This window comes from Ovis aries, chromosome 3 (genome assembly GCF_016772045.2).
Source record: "Ovis aries strain OAR_USU_Benz2616 breed Rambouillet chromosome 3, ARS-UI_Ramb_v3.0, whole genome shotgun sequence".
Lineage (NCBI taxonomy): Eukaryota > Metazoa > Chordata > Mammalia > Artiodactyla > Bovidae > Ovis > Ovis aries.
The window spans coordinates 179,315,321-179,335,869 of record NC_056056.1 but is presented as its reverse complement, the minus strand read 5'-3'; the positions used below and the strand labels follow the sequence as shown (position 1 = coordinate 179,335,869).

General features: G+C 50.9%; 1 long non-coding RNA gene across 1 annotated transcript; it reads left to right on the top strand.

Moving 5' to 3' along the window:
• Positions 1 to 6,539: 6,539 nt before the first annotated feature.
• On the top strand, positions 6,540 to 7,031 carry LOC114113652 (uncharacterized). The gene is made up of 2 exons (XR_003588525.3): positions 6,540 to 6,658; positions 6,753 to 7,031. It is a non-coding gene; the product is annotated as an uncharacterized LOC114113652 (long non-coding RNA).
• The last annotated feature ends 13,518 nt before the right edge of the window (positions 7,032 to 20,549 follow it).

Below are 20,549 nucleotides of genomic sequence, written 5' to 3'. Positions count from 1 at the left end.
CCCCAGCTGCTCACTCCCAAGCATATTTACCCAAATGTATCAAAGGGCTCAGCAAAACACAAGCAAGATCCAGGCTCAAATTTAGAGGGCAGCCAGGGTTTCGAGCACCAGCTCTGCTTCCCGGCTAGATGCTGCCTTGTTTTTGCCGTGCAGGACCTTCGTCGCTGCACTGGCCCCTCTGTAGTTGCGGTGCAGGGCCTTCTCCTTGTGATGGCTTCTCTCATCGTGGCACAGAGGCTCTAGGGCATGCAGGCTCAGTCGTTGTGGCCCACGGGCGCTGGAGCACAGGCTCAGTCGTTGTGGCCCAGGGGCTTTGCTTCTCCTCAGCGTGCGGGGTCTTCCCAGACCAGGGATCAAACCCTTGTCTCCTGAAGGCACTCACCTCACCCCAGGCTTGCAGCCATGGAGATTTTTCTTTTGTTTTTCTGGCAGATTAAATGATTTCTCTGGTGAGCCCCAAAGCCTGAACCACTGGGTCAGGAGCTCTCACCGACTCCACCTGCCCTTCCCTCCAGCAGGTGATGCTGAAACTCCTGAAGGAATCGTGTCATCTTGAGCTGTTCAAGTTTATTTCCACTAAAAATACACCCTGAAACTGGGGCACAATGAAGGATTTCTGACAAATGGGGAAGAGGAATAAATAAAAACTCTGGGGCCTTCTGATTCTTCACTGAGTCACCTCCAAATACTCACCAGTGAGCTGAGCTTGGACCCTCTCCACTCGTCACTGTCATCAGTAAAAGCTCAGGCAGTCCACGAGGTCTGAGAGCTTATAAGTCTCGAAGCTTGTGAGTCATTGTTAGGAGAGGCCCCTGATGGAACTGAACCCTGCATCTACCAGGGAGGAAACAGAAGAGCTAGAGGGGAAGTGACTTGGCCCTGGACCATTCGGATGATTATGGTGGAGTGGGACTTAGAGCCTGCACCCGGCCTCCTCACTTCACCACCCCCACTCCCGTCTTCCCAAGCCCCCCACCTGCACCCGGTACCTGTGTCTGCAGTTCCTGCGGCACATATTAAAGCAGCCTAGGCATGTCAGGGGGTCAATGAGAGAATCCTCACTGTTAGCAACAGAGAATGCTTTCAGCTTCAGGTTACAGGAAACCAGATCAATGCGGCTTAACTGTAAGGACATTACTGTTGACTTGGTGAGACTATGGAGGGAGGTAGCCCCAGGCTGAGACCACTGGCTCAGCCTTGTCAAGAAGGATCCAAGTTCCCGACTCTGCCATTCTGGGGATTTTGACTCTTTATCCTCAAGCTTATTGCCTCATATCACAAAATGGTTGCCACAGCTCTGGATATCCAAAGCTAAAAGGAGTTACCTTAAAAAAAAAGTTCCCTTCTCTGCCTTCTCCTTGGGTAGCTCTCTCTCTTCTGTGCATACGTACGTGCTCAGTCAAGTCCAACTCTTTGTGACCCCATGGACTATAGCCCGCCTGGCTCCTCTATCCATGGGATTTTTCAGGCAAGAATACTGGAGCGAGTTGCCATTCCTCTGCCAGGGGATTTTCCCAACCCAGGGATCAAATTCAAGTCTCCTGCACTGGCAGGCAGATTCTTTACCACTGAGCCACCCTGGACACCCCTCTCCTATGCAGGAAGGAAAATGTTACTTATACTTTATTGACCAGAATTAGGTCCTACACCAATCACTGGCAAAGGGAAATGGTTTGGTTTAGACCAATCAAGATTCACCTCTAGGGTGAGAGAAGACACTTGAGAGTCCATTGGACAGCAAGGAGGTCAAACCAATCAATCCTAAAGGAAATCAACCCTGAACATTCATTGGAAGGACAGATTCTGAAGTTCCAATACTTTGGCCACTTGATGCAAAAAGCCGACTCATTGGAAAAGACCCTGATGCTGGGAGAGACGAAGGCAGGAGAAGAAGAAGACGACAGAGGATGAGACGGTTAGAGAGCATCACCGACTCAATGGACGTGAATTTGAGCAAATTCTTGGAGATAGTGAAGGACAGGGAAGCCTGGAGTGCTGCAGTCCATGGGGTCACAAAGAGTCAGACACGAATTAGCGCCTGAACAACAACGGGGTCCGGACATACCACAGTGCCCAAACAGCCAGTTCTCTCTGCAGCCCCTCATCTGTGCAGTGGGGACAAGTCATACCCACCACCTGTAGTTCTCATGAGGATCACTGAAAGAAAACACTCTGTACCTATATGAGGCAGAAATTTTCTTGCAATCATGAGAAGAAAAAAGTCTACAAAAATAGACCTTTGATCATTAGCGAAATACCTTCTATGAGAAGATGAGTTACAACATGTTGCTAAGAGACATTTGTACTGAACACAAAGCTTCTTTGGGAGGATAAATCCAAGGAGGGAACTCCCTGCATTGCACAGAGAAGAGAGAGCTAAGAGAGAGCAAGAATAATTTGAAGAACTGAAAAACTGAAGAGGTGGCTTGATTCATGGGCTATGCCACTGCGGCGGGCTGGTGCTCGAGGGTGTGAGAGCAGGAATAGGATTTAGAAGCTGCCTTAAGGTGTTCTGGGAAGAGCTGCCCAGGGGCAAGCTTTGGAAAGCTCCGGGGAGAGTGTAAGGAGAGTCTCGTGGAGGAAGAAAGCATCAGACTGTGAGGCCTGGGATGAGCCTGGCTGACTCTGGGGCGCCTGGCTCAAGCGGAACATGGTTGGGAGGCTGGGGGTTGGGGGCATCAGGGAAACCCAGTCCCACGCTCAGGCCTTGCCCTCCAGCTTCGCAGTCTGCCTCACTGAATGACCTGGTTAAGTGGCTCCTCTGTAGACGGGCCTCAGCTTTTCCACCAGTAAAATGGGAGTTCCTTTTGTCTTTCATTCTCTCAGTCATTAATCACGCATTTGAGCAAGTCCCTATACGCAGAGGCATGGAGGCACGCAGTGTCAGAGTTGATAACGATCTGAGGGGACTTTCTTCACACCTCTGAACCCCAGCTTCTCGTTCTGTAAAATGGAGCTGATAACTGAATTTACCTCATGGATTTTCATGTTGATTGAAAAAAAATTACTGCATGTAAAGTGCTTACATGGGCTTCCCTAGTGGCTGAGATGGTAAAGAATCTGCCTGCAATGCAGGAGACCTGGATTCAATCCCTGGGTGGTGAAGATCCTGTGTAGAAGGGAATGGCAACCCACTCCAGTATTCTTGCCTGGAGAATCCCATGGACAGAGGAGCTTAGTGGGCTACAGTCCATGGTGTCACAAAGAGTCGGACACGACTGAGTGACTAACACTAACTAAAGTACTTACGCAGTACCTGGCACATAATAAGTGACCACTCAATGTTAGTCGGAGAGAAGTGGATGGACAAAGTCAAAGATGTGCGTGAAATAAAACTGAATTCTCTTTGCAGGCCCTTTCTGCTCTGCTTCTGCCACTGTTTGCATGGGAGAAGAGAACCTGAGACAGGAGAGATGGTCCCCCGGAGAGCTCTCCTCTGTCACGTCTTTGCCTAAAAAGTGGTTGTTTTGCACCTGGTAGCAAACATGGGATCTGAGAGGGGCTTGAGCAAAAACAGCAAGGGATGGTGTTAGGAGGGAAGAACCACTCCAGCAGCCCCTTTCTTTCCAGAACTGCTTCCACACTGGTCACGCTCCCTTGCAGAATTCTGGGTGTCAGCGTACTTAGGGGATCCAGGGATCCATCTACCTGCAGCTCTAGGCTAACACATGCTTCACTGGTACCCCACATGGCATTCCCATCTCTCCTTGCCTAGGGTCACCTTCTTCTCCCTGCTAGCTCAGGGGAAACATTTCCTCATGAAGGAAGAAGCTAATCCTTTGACTTACATGATGGGGGAGCGATTCTTGCATGGAACAGTTGTTTCCGGTTAAAATGCAAATGTCCTTGGGAGAGACAACATAGAAAGCCGTAATTCACTCACCAAAAGTACAAAGCAACCCTTATAAAACTGTGAGTCACATGGTCACAGACAAAGGAACACAGTTCACTCACCAAAAATTAACTCCAGTTTGGCAGTTTGTTGTGAATTTAAATATAAACTTACTATCTAACCCAACAATCACACTCTTAAATATTTATGCAAGGGGAATGACACTTTGTATTCACACAGAATTTTATAGGAATATTCATAGCAGTTTCAACCATAACAACCAAAAGCTGGAAACAACCCAAATATCCATCAGCCATAAATAAATTGCGGTCATTCACACAATGGAATATTACTTGGTGGCCAACGGGAACAAATGTGGATCCATGTGACCACAGGGACGACTCCCAGACACGGTGTGGGAAATGAAAGAAGCCAGAAACAAAAAGCTCACCACTGTTTGATTTGCTGCACGTGACAGTCTGGGAAAGGCAAGAGCATAGGAACAGAAATGAAACTGGTGAATTATCTTTCACCAAATCAGTGGTTTCCAGGGGCTGGGGGTAGGAAGAGGGACTGACTGCCAGGAGTACGAAGGAGTTTTTAAGGAAGTGGAAATGTTCTATATCTTGACTGTGATGGTTACATGACTGTATCTGTTCAAATTGCTAAACTGTACACTTTAAAAAGGGAATTTTACTCTATGTAAAGTATATATACCTCACTAGATCTGACTTAGGTAGGGGGAAAAAAAAAACCCTGCAACTTCTTCACTTGTTTTTCTCAAACTCTGTGAAAAGAATATATACTCTCCCAACTAGAGAAAAGAAACACCCCCTGACAGCAGACGTCCACACCGCTCTCAGCGCCCTTATTCTGAGTTTCCTGATCCTGTGTCACAAACGGTCCAGAGATACCCTCTGGGTGGGGAGACCACTTGGGAGGCTTCCAAACATCACTGAGGGTCCTGGGGGCTCACAGGGGTGCCTAGGGACCTGGGGTGAGCGGGAGACCAGGGGGAGGAGCCAAGTGGATGGAGCTCTGGGTCCCGCCTCCACACGAGCAGTCCCAGTGGATCTGTTCCTATATACTGAACTTCTGCTTAACTTTCTGTGGGAAACACGGTTCCACTCAGTGGAAAAGAAATTTGAAAAGCGCTGGACCCGACACTCCTTTACCTATTGTGCTGTAGACTGTCAGATCAGAAAAGGACTGAGGAGAAGAGAGCAGCAGAGGATGGGATGGTTAGATGGCATCAGCAACTAGGTGGACATGAATTTGCGCAAACTCCGGGACATAGTGAAGGAGAGGGGAGCAGGGTGTGCTTCAGTCCTTGGGGTTGGAAAGAGACAGACACGGCTTATCAACTGAACAACAAGCATCATATGTAGAAAGGAACCAACATTTCTTATTTAGCCTAAGTTAATCACTTGATTTAACCTTCACAGTTCTGCCAAGTGGGGATTATTTAATTCTGTTTTTATCCATAGGAAGCATGGACTCTGGAAGGAGAGGTGACCTGCCCAAGTCACAGGGCCAGTGTGGACCTGCCCAGACATGCATGCCCACCCCACCATGAATGAGCATTATGGGGTAATCAGTGGTGTCCCCAGTGCAAAATATCTTAAGAAAGGTGTAGATCAAGAAGCAGGGGAGCAGCGAATGGGGAGAGGTGGTTTCTGGCTGGAAAAGAGTATTCTGGAAGGCTGGACAGGAAGCCTCCCAGGAGCCGGGTAGCAGGAGAGAAAAAGCCCAGAAGAGTCCTGCAGCAGGAGTGTGTGTTGATGGGGGCAGGTAAGGTCACGTAGGAGAGGAGGGAGGCAGGCCTGGGGAGGATGGTCAGAGAGGGGCTTACCTCGACCACCAGCTCCACTGGCAAATAGGTTTCACAGATGCTCAGGATGAGCAGAGGGAAAGAGGAAAAGAAAGGTCACCAGGCTCTACTGCCGACACCATCTGCAGAACACCTGCCTGAGGGTTAGCCTTCTTCCTGTGATTGCCTGGAGCAATGGCCCCCAAGCCATAAGGGAGGATGTGTAAATGATCCACAGGTGAATTAAACCAATATTTATTCACCACCACTCAATCCCAGGGCCAGGGCCAGATGCTTTCACTAATATTAACTTACTTAATTTTCATAATAAACCTGTAAAATAAGTGTTATTATTCCTAAACTCTCACTTGGCAATGCAGACGGAGTGCCTATTACGTGCCAGGCACTCCTGGAAGCGCTGGAGAGAAAGATGAACAAGACAATGGAAGGAGTGTATCCTGATCTGGATTTTAATAGCTCTGTGTCATTGGCTGGGTTATCTCTCCTGTGCCTCACGCTCCTTATCTATAAAGTGGACATAATAATAGCACCTATCTGCCGCTGCTGCTGCTGCTGCTAAGTCGCTTCAGTTGTGTCCGACTCTGTGCGACCCCATGAACGGCAGCCCACCAGGCTCCCCCGTCCCTGGGATTCTCCAGGCAAGAACACTGGAGTGGGCTGCCATTTCCTTCTCCAGTGCGTGGAAGTGAAAGTGAACTCGCTCAGTAAGTGTCCGACTCTCCGTGACCCCATTGAAAAGCATATTAGAAAGCCTGTCATGTGAGCCATCAGCTGCAGCTGATTGGACAGGGGGCGGGAGTCTGATGTGGAGGCAGCCAGCCCATTGGCTAGGGCCTGATAATGTAGCCATAGGCAGAAAGATGAGCTGAGCCCCTCAGTTTCTCTTTGTGAATTGGGAGGTGCAGAGAATGAAGCCAGCACATCAAAAACGTATTCATGTGTACCACAGAGCTTGGAAAGAGATACAGATGCTTCAGTATCCTCGCTTTTGAAAGGTACCTCAAATACCTTAGAAGTATTGCCTAATTAATACCTAATTAATTTGCCTAAGTGACACTTCCTACTTATCCAATGCCCTTTGGTTTTCAGCGTATTTTAACCTCCAAAATCACCTCCATGCCTGTGAGTTGAGTGGGGAGAAGATTTTACTGATGAGAAAATGGAGACTCCCAGCGCAAAGTGACTGACCACAGAGTCAGCCTGTATGGAAGCTGGCACAGAGAGTCAAGACCAGCCCTGGATGGAGTTCTTTCCCCCTCACATCAGGCTTCTGGATTCAACTGGTGCACCGGATGTTAAAAAGCAAGTCTCATTCACTTTGTAGTTTATTAAAAATTAAAAACATATATTTTATTGTCGACACTGAGATACGTTCAGGATTGAAAATGTGGCACGTTTTGTTCCAGCCTTTATTTAGTACCTGGTCCAGATCCAGGCCCTATGTACAAAACAGCCGGGGCTGCAGCTCCAATCTCTGTGCCAATAGGCGGCTGCTGGCACCAGATGAGTAATCCTGAAAAATGGGCAGCCCCTGAGCCCTGCCAGCTTTCTTCTGGGAGGCCTGATGGTCTTTTTGTGCCCATTTCACATTTTAGAATTCCTAAAAATTATTTTTCTGTAGATATTCCTCAAAGTGGGTGTTGAGGAGTTGAGAGTTCATCTAAGCTTGGCCTCCAGGTTCTACCAACTGGCAGCTTCTTCCCAGTTAACCTTGTACCCAGGGATCCAAGCACTGCCCACACTCCACCCAGGATCACTCACTCCTTATTCACCCATCATTTATTGTTGTTGTTGTTCAGGAGCCAAGTTGTGTCCAACGCTGCAACTTCATGGACTGTAGCACGCCAGGCTTCCTTGTCCTTCACTGTCTCCCTGAGTTTGCGCAAACTCATGTTCATTGCGTCTGTGACATTATCCAACCATCTCAGTCTCTGTCACCCCCTTCTCTTCCTGCCCTCAATCTTTCCCAACATCAGGGTCTTTTCCAATGAGTTCGCCAAAGTGTTAGAGCTTTGGCTTCAGGATCAGTCCTTCCAATGACTATTCAGGATTGATTTCCTTCAGGATTGACTGGTTGAATCTCCTTGTAGTCCAAGGGACTCTCAAGAGTCTTCTCCAACACCACAGTTCAAAAGCATCAATTCTTTGGCGCTCAGCTTTCTTTCTGGTCCTACTCTCACATCCATACATGACCACTGGAAAAACCATGGCTTTGGCTATATGAACCTTTGTTGGCAAAGTGATGTCTCTGCTTTTTAATACACTGTATCATTTATTAAGCACCTAGTTTGTTCCCAAGTGGTGCTAGCGGTAAAGAATCCACCTGCCAGTGAAGGAGATATCAGAGACAAGGGTTCAATCCCTGGGTCGCGAAGATCCCCTGGAGGAGGGCATGGTAACCCACTCCAGTATTCCTGCCTGGAGAATGCTATAGACAGAGAAATCTGGCAGGCTATGGTCCATAGGGTCACAAAGAGTTGGACACAACTGAAGTGACTTAGTGATATGTGCCAAGGGCTTCTCTGGTGGCTCAGACGGTAAAGAATCTGCCTGGGTCAGGATGGTCCTGAGGAGGGAATGGCTCCCCACTCCAGTATTCTGGCCTGGAGAATTCCATGGACAGAGGAGCCCGGTGGGCTACAGTCCACAAAGTCACAAAGAGTCAGACACAACTGAGCAACTAACACACATATCCAAAGACAGTGCTAGTTGCTGCGGATATAATGACAACACAAGGATAATGTCCCCATATTCATGGAGCATGGAGTTTAGAGTGAGACACATGCATTAATTAATCCATGAGACATATAAATATAAAACTGAAAATTATGTGGAAGTTCAGAGCCCACTGAGAGAAACCTGGATTGGTGAGTACATCAGGGAAGGAAGCTCTGAAGACAGAATGGCTCTGTTGGGATCTGGTACCCATAATCTCACATCCCTCCCCCACACCTACCTGACCTTGACCATCCCTGGGGCCAGTCTTTCTAACACCCGCATCTGATCACGCAGGCAGTGGTTCTCTGTAGCCTGCTGGCTAAGCTAACATTTTTCACATGACCTTCAAAGTCAGGTTCTTCCAAGGAGGCCAAGGGGCCTATGCAAACGCTTGGGGGTATAAGACACAGAGGGTGGCCCCTGAGGCAGGCCTGGAGGTCATCTCTGGGGAGGTGGTACCCTGCCCCATATCCAGACCATCAAGGCTGCGTCCTGAACAGGCCTCAAACCCGCCCACTTCCCTCCCCTTCCTGGTGCACCATCTCAGTCTAGGGTTCTTCCTACTGGGAGCTGACCTGCTACAATAGCCTGCTCCCCTCTCTCTGCCTCTGGCCTCACCTTCTTTTCCCTGAAGTGGCCAGAGTGCTCTGGGACCCAATGTTGCCCTACACTGCATCGCTGCCCCACTTAAACCCTTCACTGGCTCCCATCACCGCTACCTACTCACTGGCCCAGTTCCATACTCCTGTACCACCTGACCTCAGCCTCCCCTCCAGCTCACTCCCAGCCTCATCTAGAATTCTACCTTCAACGAGAAAAGATTACGTGTAGTTACCCTTGTGTGCCACACTCTCCTGAGAAGCCAAGCCTTTCCACTTCTCTTTAAAGGGATGCTCTTCCCCTCTCAGCACCCTTCCCCTTGGGGCTCAGACTAGGGCTTACCTTCTCCGGACACCCAGCCGGGGGCAGGCACTGCCACTGTGCCTCTGCAGAACCCGAGGCCCTTCACCACACTCATTGCAATGACTTGTCATCGCCTGATTAGTCTTTCCAATCAGAATCTGGTATCCATGTGAGCAGGACCTTGGCCGCCATGGTGGCCTCAGCAGTCAGTGCAAAAAGTCTGGTGGCAGGGGAATGGCCAACTGGGGCAGCACAGATGGAGGGAGGGATGGCTGATAATTGGGTAAGCAGATGGGCGGATGGGTCCAAGACTTGATGGAAAGAGGATGCATAAACAGGTGATAAGAGAGACGGATGGATCAGTGGTGGGAAGCTGGGGAGTCTGGGAGTGTGGTAACCAGTGTGCTTGGATTTGAATCCCAGATCTATCTCTTACTAATTGCGTGACCTTAAGCAAGCTATTCATTAAGCTTCAGTCTTTTCATCTGCAAAATGGAGATGTTGGTGATCCTGTTCTCATAAGACAGTTATGAGAGTTAAATTAGTTGATCTGAGCTCCCCGAGGCGGGTGCCATGCTAGGGGGCTACGTTAAGGAGAGTCCGACCCTGGAGAGCTTGGACACAGGATGGGGTGAGCAGGTGGAGGTGGTCAAGACAGGCAGGGCCTGCAGCAGTGAGAAAGGTCCAGACCAGAGAATGAGGCTTCCTCCAAAGAAGATGGGGCTGCCAAAGTCAGGGCAGGGGTAGCCAGCAGTGAAAATGCTGCTGTGCTGGGCACTTTGTCTACAGATATGCAAAGTAGGGATTCTGGTCCTCATTCAAAGGGAGGCGGAGAGGCTGGCCTAGAAGCAGGCAACTGGTGAGGGGCAGAGCAGGGGTTCCCATCCAGAACTCTCTGGCTGCTAAGCGCCTTCCCTCGACCCCACTTGGGCTTGCATGTTAAGGTGCCTTCCGTGGCTGGGGCACCATCATCTAGATCCACTGGTCCAGCGGTGGTGGCTCGGATGTGTCTATTCCTTCTGCCCAGGGTGCCTGGCGTGGGGAGCGGGGCCTGTCTGGGAGGGAGGAAGGAGTGAAACGCTTTCTCTGGGAGCTGGGGAGGGAGGTGAACTGATCTTCAGTGAGCAGAGTTTCCGGGCTGGAAGCCACTTGAGAGGTGGGACTGGTGTCCATGGAATGGAGAAGGTGTGGACACCAGATCTGGATCTTGGCAGAAATTGCCTGTCACTGCATTGATTAGAACCTCCTGGGGAGATTCAGTAGCCCCTTGCCATAGATAGGGCATTGGGGTAGAATCAGGTATTGGCTGCCTGGGCTGGGCCAGCTCAGAGAGGAGATCAGCCAGCTACTTCTCATCAAAGGGGTGGAGAGGCGCTGAGGCGGGGAACAGATGACCTGGTTCTACACCCACCTCAAATCCTCCTTCCCCAGATCTGCCATCTGCCCCTGTGAAGGATAGGGGGGCAAGAAAACAAAACTTTATTGGAGACCTAGAGCAGGTGAGGTGCTATACATACACTCTCAGAGAGAAAATCCTACTTCATCCCCATGACAGCCCTCATTATTAGCCCCATTTGCAGATGGGGAAACGAGGCTCAGAGAGACAAATGGCTCGCCCCAGTTCCCACTGCCAGGAAGTTGGAGAACTGGACCCAAACCCAGATCGGTCTGCCCCCTGAGCTCAGCTTGCCCCACCCCCTCTCTGGCCCCGAGTTTCCCCGTCGGCCCAGTGATGCTGCTTGATGAGATGGTCTCTGAGGGCCTGTCCTGGGCTAAAGCACACTCCCAGGGTCTCAGGCACCCACCCTTTAGTTCTAGGATCAGGAGCAGAGCGCCTGCTTGGAGCTGGCCCTGTGCTGGGTTCTAGGGAGAGAAAACCAGAAACTCTGTCCCCATTCTCAAGGCGAAGGCAGTCTGTGGGTACGGACAGCTCCAGGGATGGTCCTGGTACCTAAGATGAGTTCTCCTGTATATCCTGAATCCTCCCAAGTATCCAGCTCAGGGCCAGGACCCATGGGGGAGATGGGGAAGAACATGGGTCCCAACCAAGAGGGCCTTGTCTTGCTGATAGGGGCCCACTGGGACTCACTGCAGCTCCTGACCCCCAAGAACAAGGGTGGGCCTCATCTGTGCATATTTCAGCCCTTTCATATCAGCTCCTGAGTTGGCCAAGGATGGGGTCCTTCATTCGCCTCATTTTGTAGATGAGGACAAAACTGAGGCTCGGAGGAGTTAATTAACTGATCCAAGATCACAGGACTTTGGAGGAGAAGAAAACTATAAGCCCGCATATTGCCCTGTCTCTTTCCACAGCCCTCCACATCTCTTCAAATTCAGAGGAGATCTGAAAACACACACATTCCAACACATGGCACCCTGTGAGTCAGAGCTGGCAGAATCAACCATAGGGCAGACACAAAAGGCCTCCTGAAAGAGGCGGGGACTCATACTGCATCCTAGGAATGGGGTGACCGTTGGCTGGAGCAGAGTAAGCTCCCGGGCAGAGGAACCACATGTGCAAAGGCCGAGGGGCAGAGTGTGCTCCTGAGCAGTGGTCAGAGCAGGGAGCGCAGCTGGGGCAGGGAGCACACACAGCTGGGCAGGGAGTTCTGGGGCAGGGCGAGGGGCTGCGGAGCTGGGTGGTGGCGCCTGCCTCTTTCCGGAGCTTAAAAGCCAGGCTGCATTTACAGAAGCTGAGAGCTGGGGAGGTGCGGAGAATGGTGTGGGTGGTACGCTGAGACCCCTCATCCATTGAGTCTGGGACGCAGGACTGGGCTGACCTCGCTGTTCGACTCGAGTGGTCACTCCTCCTTTCTGAGCTCGTTCCCTCCTCAGAGGATTGGAATCTCAGTCCGAGAAGTTCTGACATTTATGACTCGGGGTTGGAATGACCTTTTATTAAAGCAACACCGTTACTGAGGAGCATGGGGGTGCCCAACCCCGAGAAGGGTTGAGCAGGAACTCAGAGAAAAGTCAAGATGTGGGGGCAGCAAGGGCCCGTCTGGGTGGCCTTTGGGAAAGGAGGGAACTGGGGGTGCAGACGAGGGCTAAGGGCAGGCTCTGGGCCAGGCGGATGGACCCTCTGCAGCCGAGGGGTGGGAGGGTAGCTAGGAGACAAATCTGAAATGGCAAACAGCCCCGCCAACGTCCTGCTCTGGAGAAGCCCATCCCAACCCCATACCTCACTGCATCTCCTGACCCCAGAACCCAGTGTGTTTTCTTTTTTAAAAAAATAAGTTCTTTTATTTATTAGGCTGTGTCGGGTCTTGGTTTCGGCACTCAGGATCTATAGCGCAGGTTCCACAGTCGCGATGCATTGGTTTAGTTGCCCCGAAGCACGTGGGATCTTAGTTCCCCGACCAGTGATTGAGCCTGTGTCGTTCCCTGTGTTGCAAGGCAGATTCTTAACCACAGACCACCAGGGAAGCCCCCCTAGTGTGTTTCTTCCCCTTTTGCAAATACTTCAACCCCCAGCCTCTCCAGCTCATCCCAGCCCTGCCAGCTAAATCTCATCCCCTGGGTCCTCCAGCCTCTAAGAGGCCCCTGAGAAAGGGAAAGAGAACTCCTGTCTTGCGTTCATTCCCCAAGAAAACCCGTGTGAACTGCCCATCGTGGTGCTGTCCTGCTGCCGTTCAGGCGCTCAGTCGTGTCTGACTCCGAGACTCCGCGGCCTGCAGCATGCTAGCTTCCCTGTCCTTCACCATCTCTGTCCTAGCACGTGGAATGCAGTGGAGCAGGAACCCTTGCCTTCCGGTGCTTACCTGCCCAACCACAGAGAAAGTGGTAAATGAACAGACGGAAAGGTGATATGGGCCATGCAAGCAGGATGAGGAGCACAGAGCAAGGGGACGGGGCAGTTGCAGTTTAAAGAGAGGTGGTCAGGCCAGGCCTTGCAGTGGCGTTTGAGCAGACTTGAAGGGTTTGGGGCGCGGGGAGGGGGAACTAGCTCTGAGCCACAGTCATTTACCAAAGGCTCTGAGCAGCTCCACAAGGCATCTTACAGGCTTAGGGGGCTTCCCAGGTGGCACTAGTGGTAAAGAACCCCCCTGCCAATGCAGGTAGATATAAAGAGATGTGGGTGTGATCCCCGGGTCAGAAAGATCCCCTGGAGGAAGGGATGGCAACCCGCTCCAGTATTCCTTCCTGGAGAATCAGCTTGGACAGAGGAGCCTGGCAGGCTACAATCCACGGGGCCGCAAAGAGTTGGACGCGACTGAAGTGACTTAGCTCACAGAGGGTGAACACGTTGCCCAAGGTTGCTCAGCCAGGGAGTGGTGGACCCAGGATTCAAACCCAAGTCCACTGATTCTGAACCCATGCAGGGAAGAGTGATGGTTGGGATTACAGCACAGATGCTGGGGCCCTAGTGAATGAGAGTCAAACCTCAGCTTGGCCATGTCTTAGCTGAGTCTCAGGCAGGCTACCTACTACTCTGAGCCTCAAATTCCTCATCTATACATGAGGGTCATGCAGAGCCCTCCTCATGGGGTAATTCAGAGGATAAGAAAATGCAGTACACATAGTGTTTACACAGAGCCCGGCACCAGGCAAGGGCTCCAATATGATAACAAGTCATCAGCATCACTATTAGCAGCAGCAGAAGCATCACCATCATTATCGGCACCGTCATCATCACCACCATTGCCATCATCATCACCATCGTCATCACCATCATTATCATCACCACCATTGCCATCATCATCACCATTGTCATCACCATCATTATCATCACCATCGTTATGTCTCTATCATGTCTCATCTGCCCAAGCCACGCCACAGAGTGACTCCAGTCAGGACGCCTGTCCTGTGGCCTGGGCCAGTGGACAGGGCCTGTACTGAGGGGCTGGCTGGAGTGAGAAGGCTGGCGCGCTTGGTGGACAGGTTCCCTCTGGCCCCATCCTTCCCTCCCCTGCTCCTCTCTCTCCAGGCTGATGAAATATGGATGAGCTGGCAATGCTGTCGCTGTGCTGCCGAGCAGGCTGCCATGGCTCCAGGGAGGGTGATGGATAGCCCTGATTACACTGGCCCAGCAGGGGGAGGAGGCGGAGGGACAGCCTCATCCATCTCAGGGCCCTCCTCCCAGCCTCCTTCAGCCCACCTTGTCTGGCAGCTTCTGCCCTCCCAGGAGCCCGCCCTCCCGGGCCCTGCCAGGGTCTCCGTCCCAAAGGCTTGTGGCCTCTGTCATCTCCTTGACCTCTCACAGCAGCCTGCGATGGAGAAAAAGGCCGTTCTGTTGGCAAATGAGGGACGTGAGGCCAGAGAAGGGAAGAGACCCGCAGAGTGAGTGGCTGTCAGGACTAGAACCTTCCAGTGTCCCACTGCCTTGTCAATACTGCCCAGCTTCTCAGGGGTATTTTCTATACATGGGAAGTGATGTATCTTGGAGGTTCTGAGCCCCGCCTCTGGAGCCATGCAGTTTGGATCCCAGCTCTTCAGAGTGCCCTTGGGAAAAATCAGTTAAACTCTGAGCTCACCTTCTCCATCTGGGACTCCCCTGGTGGTCCAGTGGTAGAAAATCCACCTGCTAGTGCAGGAGACATGGATCTGATCCCCGGTGCAGGAGGGACTCCACATGCCATGACACAGCGGAGCCCATGAGACTCAACTCCTGAAGCTCAGTGCCCGAGAGCCCGTGCTTCACAACTAGAGAAGCTACCGCAGTGAGAAGCCCGCTCACCACAACTAGAGAAAGCCCGTGCACAACAGCGAAGACCCAGCACAGCCAATAATAATAATAATAAAATGCAAACTCTTTTAAAATATGTCCCCATCTGTTAAATGAAGATGATGATTTCAGTCATCTCCTAGATTCAGAAGCCCACCTCCCCAGACCCATACCTGGGTGAGGGTCTCTGAGGACTGCAGAAGCTCCCTGCCCTTCTCTCCATGACCCCAGCACATCTTCCTGTCCCCCACGCTGGGCCTTCCACCTGCAATGCCTTTCCCCTTTTCACCTGATGAGCCTGGGGTCTAATTCAAACATCACCTCTGCTGGGAAGCCTTCCTAGACCCTCCTGTTTCTACATGGGGGATATCGCTCCCAATTTGGAAACATCACTGGGCTTAGCTGCCCTGAGGCCACAGCCTGGGTCCCCTGCACAGCAGTCCATCGTTTGGCTGCCTCCCCACCACCTTGTGTCCTGGCAAAGTCCTCTCACTGAAGCTAAGCAGGGGCTCATTCTTGATGGAGACGCTGGTCATCGAGGTAGCACTTGATAAAGGCTCCAGGCTTTATTCCTCCCAGAGATGTCTGACTTTCCAGACCGGACGTCAGGGATTGCTTCTCACCAGCCCAAGGACAGATTCAGAAGTGGTGGACTTTCAGGGTGACTGATAGGGCATGTTTAAACCAGCCAAGTCTCTACAAGCTCCCTAAATCCCACCATGCCACCAGTTGCCTGTGTCTCCCTAGGACAGGAGGAACGTGGGTGTCACCTGGACCTGACCCTGCTATCAACCCTTCCTGATGCAGGATGGATAAAATCTAAAGTCTGATGCCTGCAGGCTTCAGCCTCATCTTCCCCAAATCTCCTTGCTCCCAGTGTCCATCCTTCCGCACCCCACATCACTTCCCATCATCTACATATTCCCTTATTTTATTTTTGCTACACTAGCTTGAACTGTCCTCCCTATGCTGAACTTGGCTGCCTCAGGGCCTTTGCACAGACTCTTTCCATTGCCCGTGGTGCCCTTTCCACAACTGTTCGCCTGGTTTATATCCACTCATTCTCTCAGTCTCCACTGAGGTAGCCCTTCGTCAAAGATGCCTTTCCCAGCCCCTGGAACTAGGCTGAGCCTCTCTCTTTGCTCCCCAGCACCCGAGGCTTTTCCTCCCCAGCACTTATCACAGTTTGTGATTGCACACTTTATTTATATCATTGCTTGCCTCCTGAAAGGGCCATGGTCAAGAGCATGGACTCAGGAATCAGACTGCACGAGTTTACAAAGAAGTCTTCCCTCGCATCAGCTGTGTGGCCTTGGCCAAGTTCCTGCATCTCTCTGTGCTCCTTATCTGTGCAACAAGCCAGTCAAATGACCTTCTTGTGGTACTGCTGTGAGAGTTAGATGGGCTTATGCAGTCAAGCACTTAGAACAGCACATAGTTCTTAGTGGAAGCTTAACACGTATCCACCTGGAGTGTTGCTGTCTGTCTCCACACTGGAATATAAGCTCGGTGAGGGCAGGGACCGCACTCATTTGTTCACTGACTCATCTCTAGCCCCGGTGCTGGCACATGAATGATAAATGCTGGCACAAGAGCCAAAAAATAGTAAACGAATGACACTGTGACTGGTGTAGTGAAGTGTTTCCAAAACTTTCCAGTTTCACAATGTTTTGCAGTTTTAAAGGATTCTATGGACTCTCTCTAAAGGACTATATGGATGATAGTTTCACTTCAAGTATTCATTAATGGAGGAAAAGAATAGGATCATTATATCACCATGTTTCTCTAAGTTCAGTAATGGTTTTTTTAAAAGTATTTATTTATTTGGCTGCACCAGATCGTCTTCGCATCATGCAGGACCTTTAGTTGCAGCGTGCAGGACCTTTAGTTGCAGCGTGCTGGATCTAGTTCCCTGACCAGGGATCAAACCAGGGCCCGCTGCAGTGGGAGCACGGAGTCTCGGCCACTGGACCACAAGGGAAGTCCCTAGTAATGCTTTTAATGAAACTCTTAGTCTCAACACTTGACAGAGTCTGGGGAGGATGAGAAGCCTGTAAATGCCAAGGGTATGGACTGGTTGGTGCACATGTGGGTCCAGAGGCGATAGGCAAACCTCGCCTGAGTTCAGATTCACAGTTGAGTAGGAGATGCATTCATGACCGCCCAGGGAAGATGTCAAGTATGAGGCTTCAGGCACAAGCCTGGGCCCAGGAGGGTTGGGCCGGGGCTGGGGATGTGGGAGCATCCACTCAGACATGGGGCTACAAGCAGGGGATACACAAACCCACCAAGGAAGAGAATGTGGAGGAGGAAGGGATGGGGAGGGAGCCTCCTGGGGGCATCCGCCAGAGGGGAAGAGACGAGGCTGCAAGAAGCCAGAGACCGATGCTCTTGGAAGGCAGATGGGAGGGACCAAGCCCACGTGCGGGGCACTGCTGCCCTAGAAACAGGGCGGCTGATTAAAGGAATGGATAGATGCAGAGGTCCTCGCCTGGGGCTGGTGCATGGAAGGCTCCCCATCAGCCTGTTCTTCGTCTGCTGCGGGGAGGTGTGTGAATAGGCAGGCTCATCACCTGGAGCCTGCCCTGGCTTCACGTCTAAGGGCCTCCAGTGGGGGTCTGCAGGAATGGACCCTTGGAAGAACCTGCTGCCTGCTAGCACATCCACCATCTCTGGTCCCCCCTCACTCCCCGCTGCTTACTCTGGGCCTCTTCCCTCCCACCCCCTTTCTCATCCACTGAGCAGCAACCCCACAGCAGTCCCCATCTGGCTGGGCGGCCATGAGGGAGCCCGCCAGGCCCCTCCTGGGGCAGCACTGGCTGGAGTCTGGTCCAATCCAAGGATTCTGACAGCTCCCCTGCAACGTTCTGATACCTGGCAGGTCACTGACAGCAGTTCCAGGATGGATGGTTGGACCTGCAGGCCCGGAGACAGGGCCAGCATCTGCTGGGGTTTGGAGTGGGTTTTTTTCTTCCACACAAAGTAACAGAAATTAAAACAAGCCAATCATTTTAAACTAAATCAAGTTTAATAACAGAGCAGGAGCACACTGGATCCCCGAAACAGAGGGCAGCATCGTAGGTGCTTAGAAGCACAGAGTTGGCTCTGGGTCGTAAAATCTTAGAGAAATACACCCTTACAATGCTAGAGTCAAAACCCTGAGGATCACAGAGCCTTAGATCTCTAAGGAGGCAGGAGAAGGGGCCAGAGGCTTAAAGGCCTGCATTCTCATCCTGTCTCTACCACAAACAAACTGCATGACTCGGCATGGCACCTCACTTTTCTGTTTTCCACTTTCCTCTGCTGTTAAAATCAAAGTAGGGCCCTGTTACGGGAATGCTGTGGATGCTGTTGTGACGTACTCTGAAGTCAACGTATCTCAGAAGCATAATCTTCAAGTGGCCTTTGTTTCTACCTTATACATCGCATGCAGCCCAAGAGATGCTTCTTACCTCCAAAAGCACAGTTGACGGCCTCATGAGGCAGCCAGTTTTGTTTTCAAATAGCTCTGATTGAGAGCTGACGCCTTCTTGGAAACGTCTACCCACCGTGAGGACTGGCCGTACCTTCCATTTTCGCTTACGCTCTTCTGCGGGGCAGATTTCCATGAGTAAAATTCATCGTCATGCCATCCTCCTGTACCAGCTAAGGGCCCAAAGGCTTCACACTAAGTGCTGGCTGCCAGGACTGTTACGCCGTGGTCAAGGATGTCCTCTGCTCTATACACAGAAGACCCACTTATTTATCCATTCAGCAACCCGTGTTCTAGGGGCCAGGGGCAGAGTGTGGGCCGACTCAAGGTCCTTGCACTTGGGAAGCTCACAGTTTGGTGGGAAGGATGCCAATTAAACAAGCAACAGTGTTCAGAGGGGCCACACAGGCACCCTGGGCTGTACCCTAGGTTCTGGGATAAGAGATAGAGGCTAAGTTCTATTTCCTTCTAGTTTTCTATGTGATGTTGAACACATTTCTGAACCTTGCTTTCCCAAATGACAAAAAAAATTAAAGCTCTAGGGACTAGGGTAGGTAGCCCTTTGCCTCCTATGGGGCACTGGGAGGCTCCCAAGAGACAGTGAAGCAGCTACTGCTATTGTCTTCCCTCCTTCCCACTGACAGAACCTTCTCAGATTGAATCACATACAACCTAAGAGGTGATTAGATGAATCCCACTTGGTTTAAGGCTCTCAGAGCAGTCTCTGCCCTTTACCATTCATTGGTCTTGAGTGGTCATGTGGTGCCATTCAGAGTCATAATAATATAAAGAAGAATCCCTGAAGCATGTGGTGAATAACAGGATGCCGCAAGGTAAAGTTTCTCCTCTCTGATGGAAGAGAAGGCCACCTTTGCTCCCTTCCCTCTGTTCCTGTTTTGGACATGGTTGAATGAGGATGTGATGCCTGGAGCTGTGGCAGTCATCTTGTGATCATGGAAGATCAAGCTTAAGGACAAGCACCAACATGCTGAGGGTACTAGAGTGGAAGACAGTGCAATGGACTGAATGTTTATATCCCCCAGACCTTCAGATGTTGAAATCCTAATCCCCGATGGGATGGCATTAGGAGGTTAGGACCATGAGAGGTCATTAGGTCATGAGGATGGAGCTCCAGGAATGCAATTAGTGCTCTTACAAAAGGGACCCGAGAGACCTCACGCCCTCCTTCTGCCACGTGAGGAGACAAGGAGAAGTCAACAGACTTCCACCCAGAACTCAAGTATGCCGGTACTCGGATCTTGGATTCCCAGCCTCTGGACTGTGGTTATAAGCTGCCCAGGCTATGGGATTTTGATAGCAGCCTGAAAGACTAAGACAGATGGAAAGATGACATCATTAAGCTGCAGAATTAACCTTAAGACAATCTACATTCAGACATCTCACTAAGTAAGCAACAGATGTCCTGTGGTTCAAGTTACTGATAGTTGGCTTTTCTATTATTACAGCCAAGTCTTTTCTTCACCTCCCCAGTTCCTACACAACCTTCCAAAGCCAGAGGGGCCATTATCCCTCCTACATACAATCTTTCTGATGATAAGCAAATATTTATCAAGCACTCACATGGCCCCTGTTTCAGGTGACAGTTTAGTGGGAGACAGGCAAAATAATTAAATAGATGATTGAACTAACTATACATGGCAATGAGTTTTATCCATTGAGGGATGGGGCTGACATAGAGAATGTCAGGGGAACCCCTTGGGTTGAGTCACCAAGGAAGGCCCTTCCAAGGAGGGGACACTTAATAAGAGCCCTGAATGAGGGCACAGCATAGGGCAGGGAAATTTCCTGATGATAACTGACCTGAGGAGGAAAATAGCTCAGTGTGTTTGGGGGTTGGAGAGAGGGTAGACCTAAGTTGTAGGATGAGAGGAAGAGCTTGGGTTCCATTTTAAGGGATGCCAGTAAGAGTTTAGGGCGCTTCCCTGGTGGCTCAGATGGTAAAGACTCTGCCTGAAATACGGGAGGCCCAGGTTCGATCCCCAGGTCAGGAAGATCCCTTAGAGAAGGAAATGGCTACCCACTCCAGTATTCTTGCCTGAAAATTTCCATGGACAGAGGAGACTGGCAGGCTATAGTCCATGGGGTCGCAAACAGTTGGACATGACTG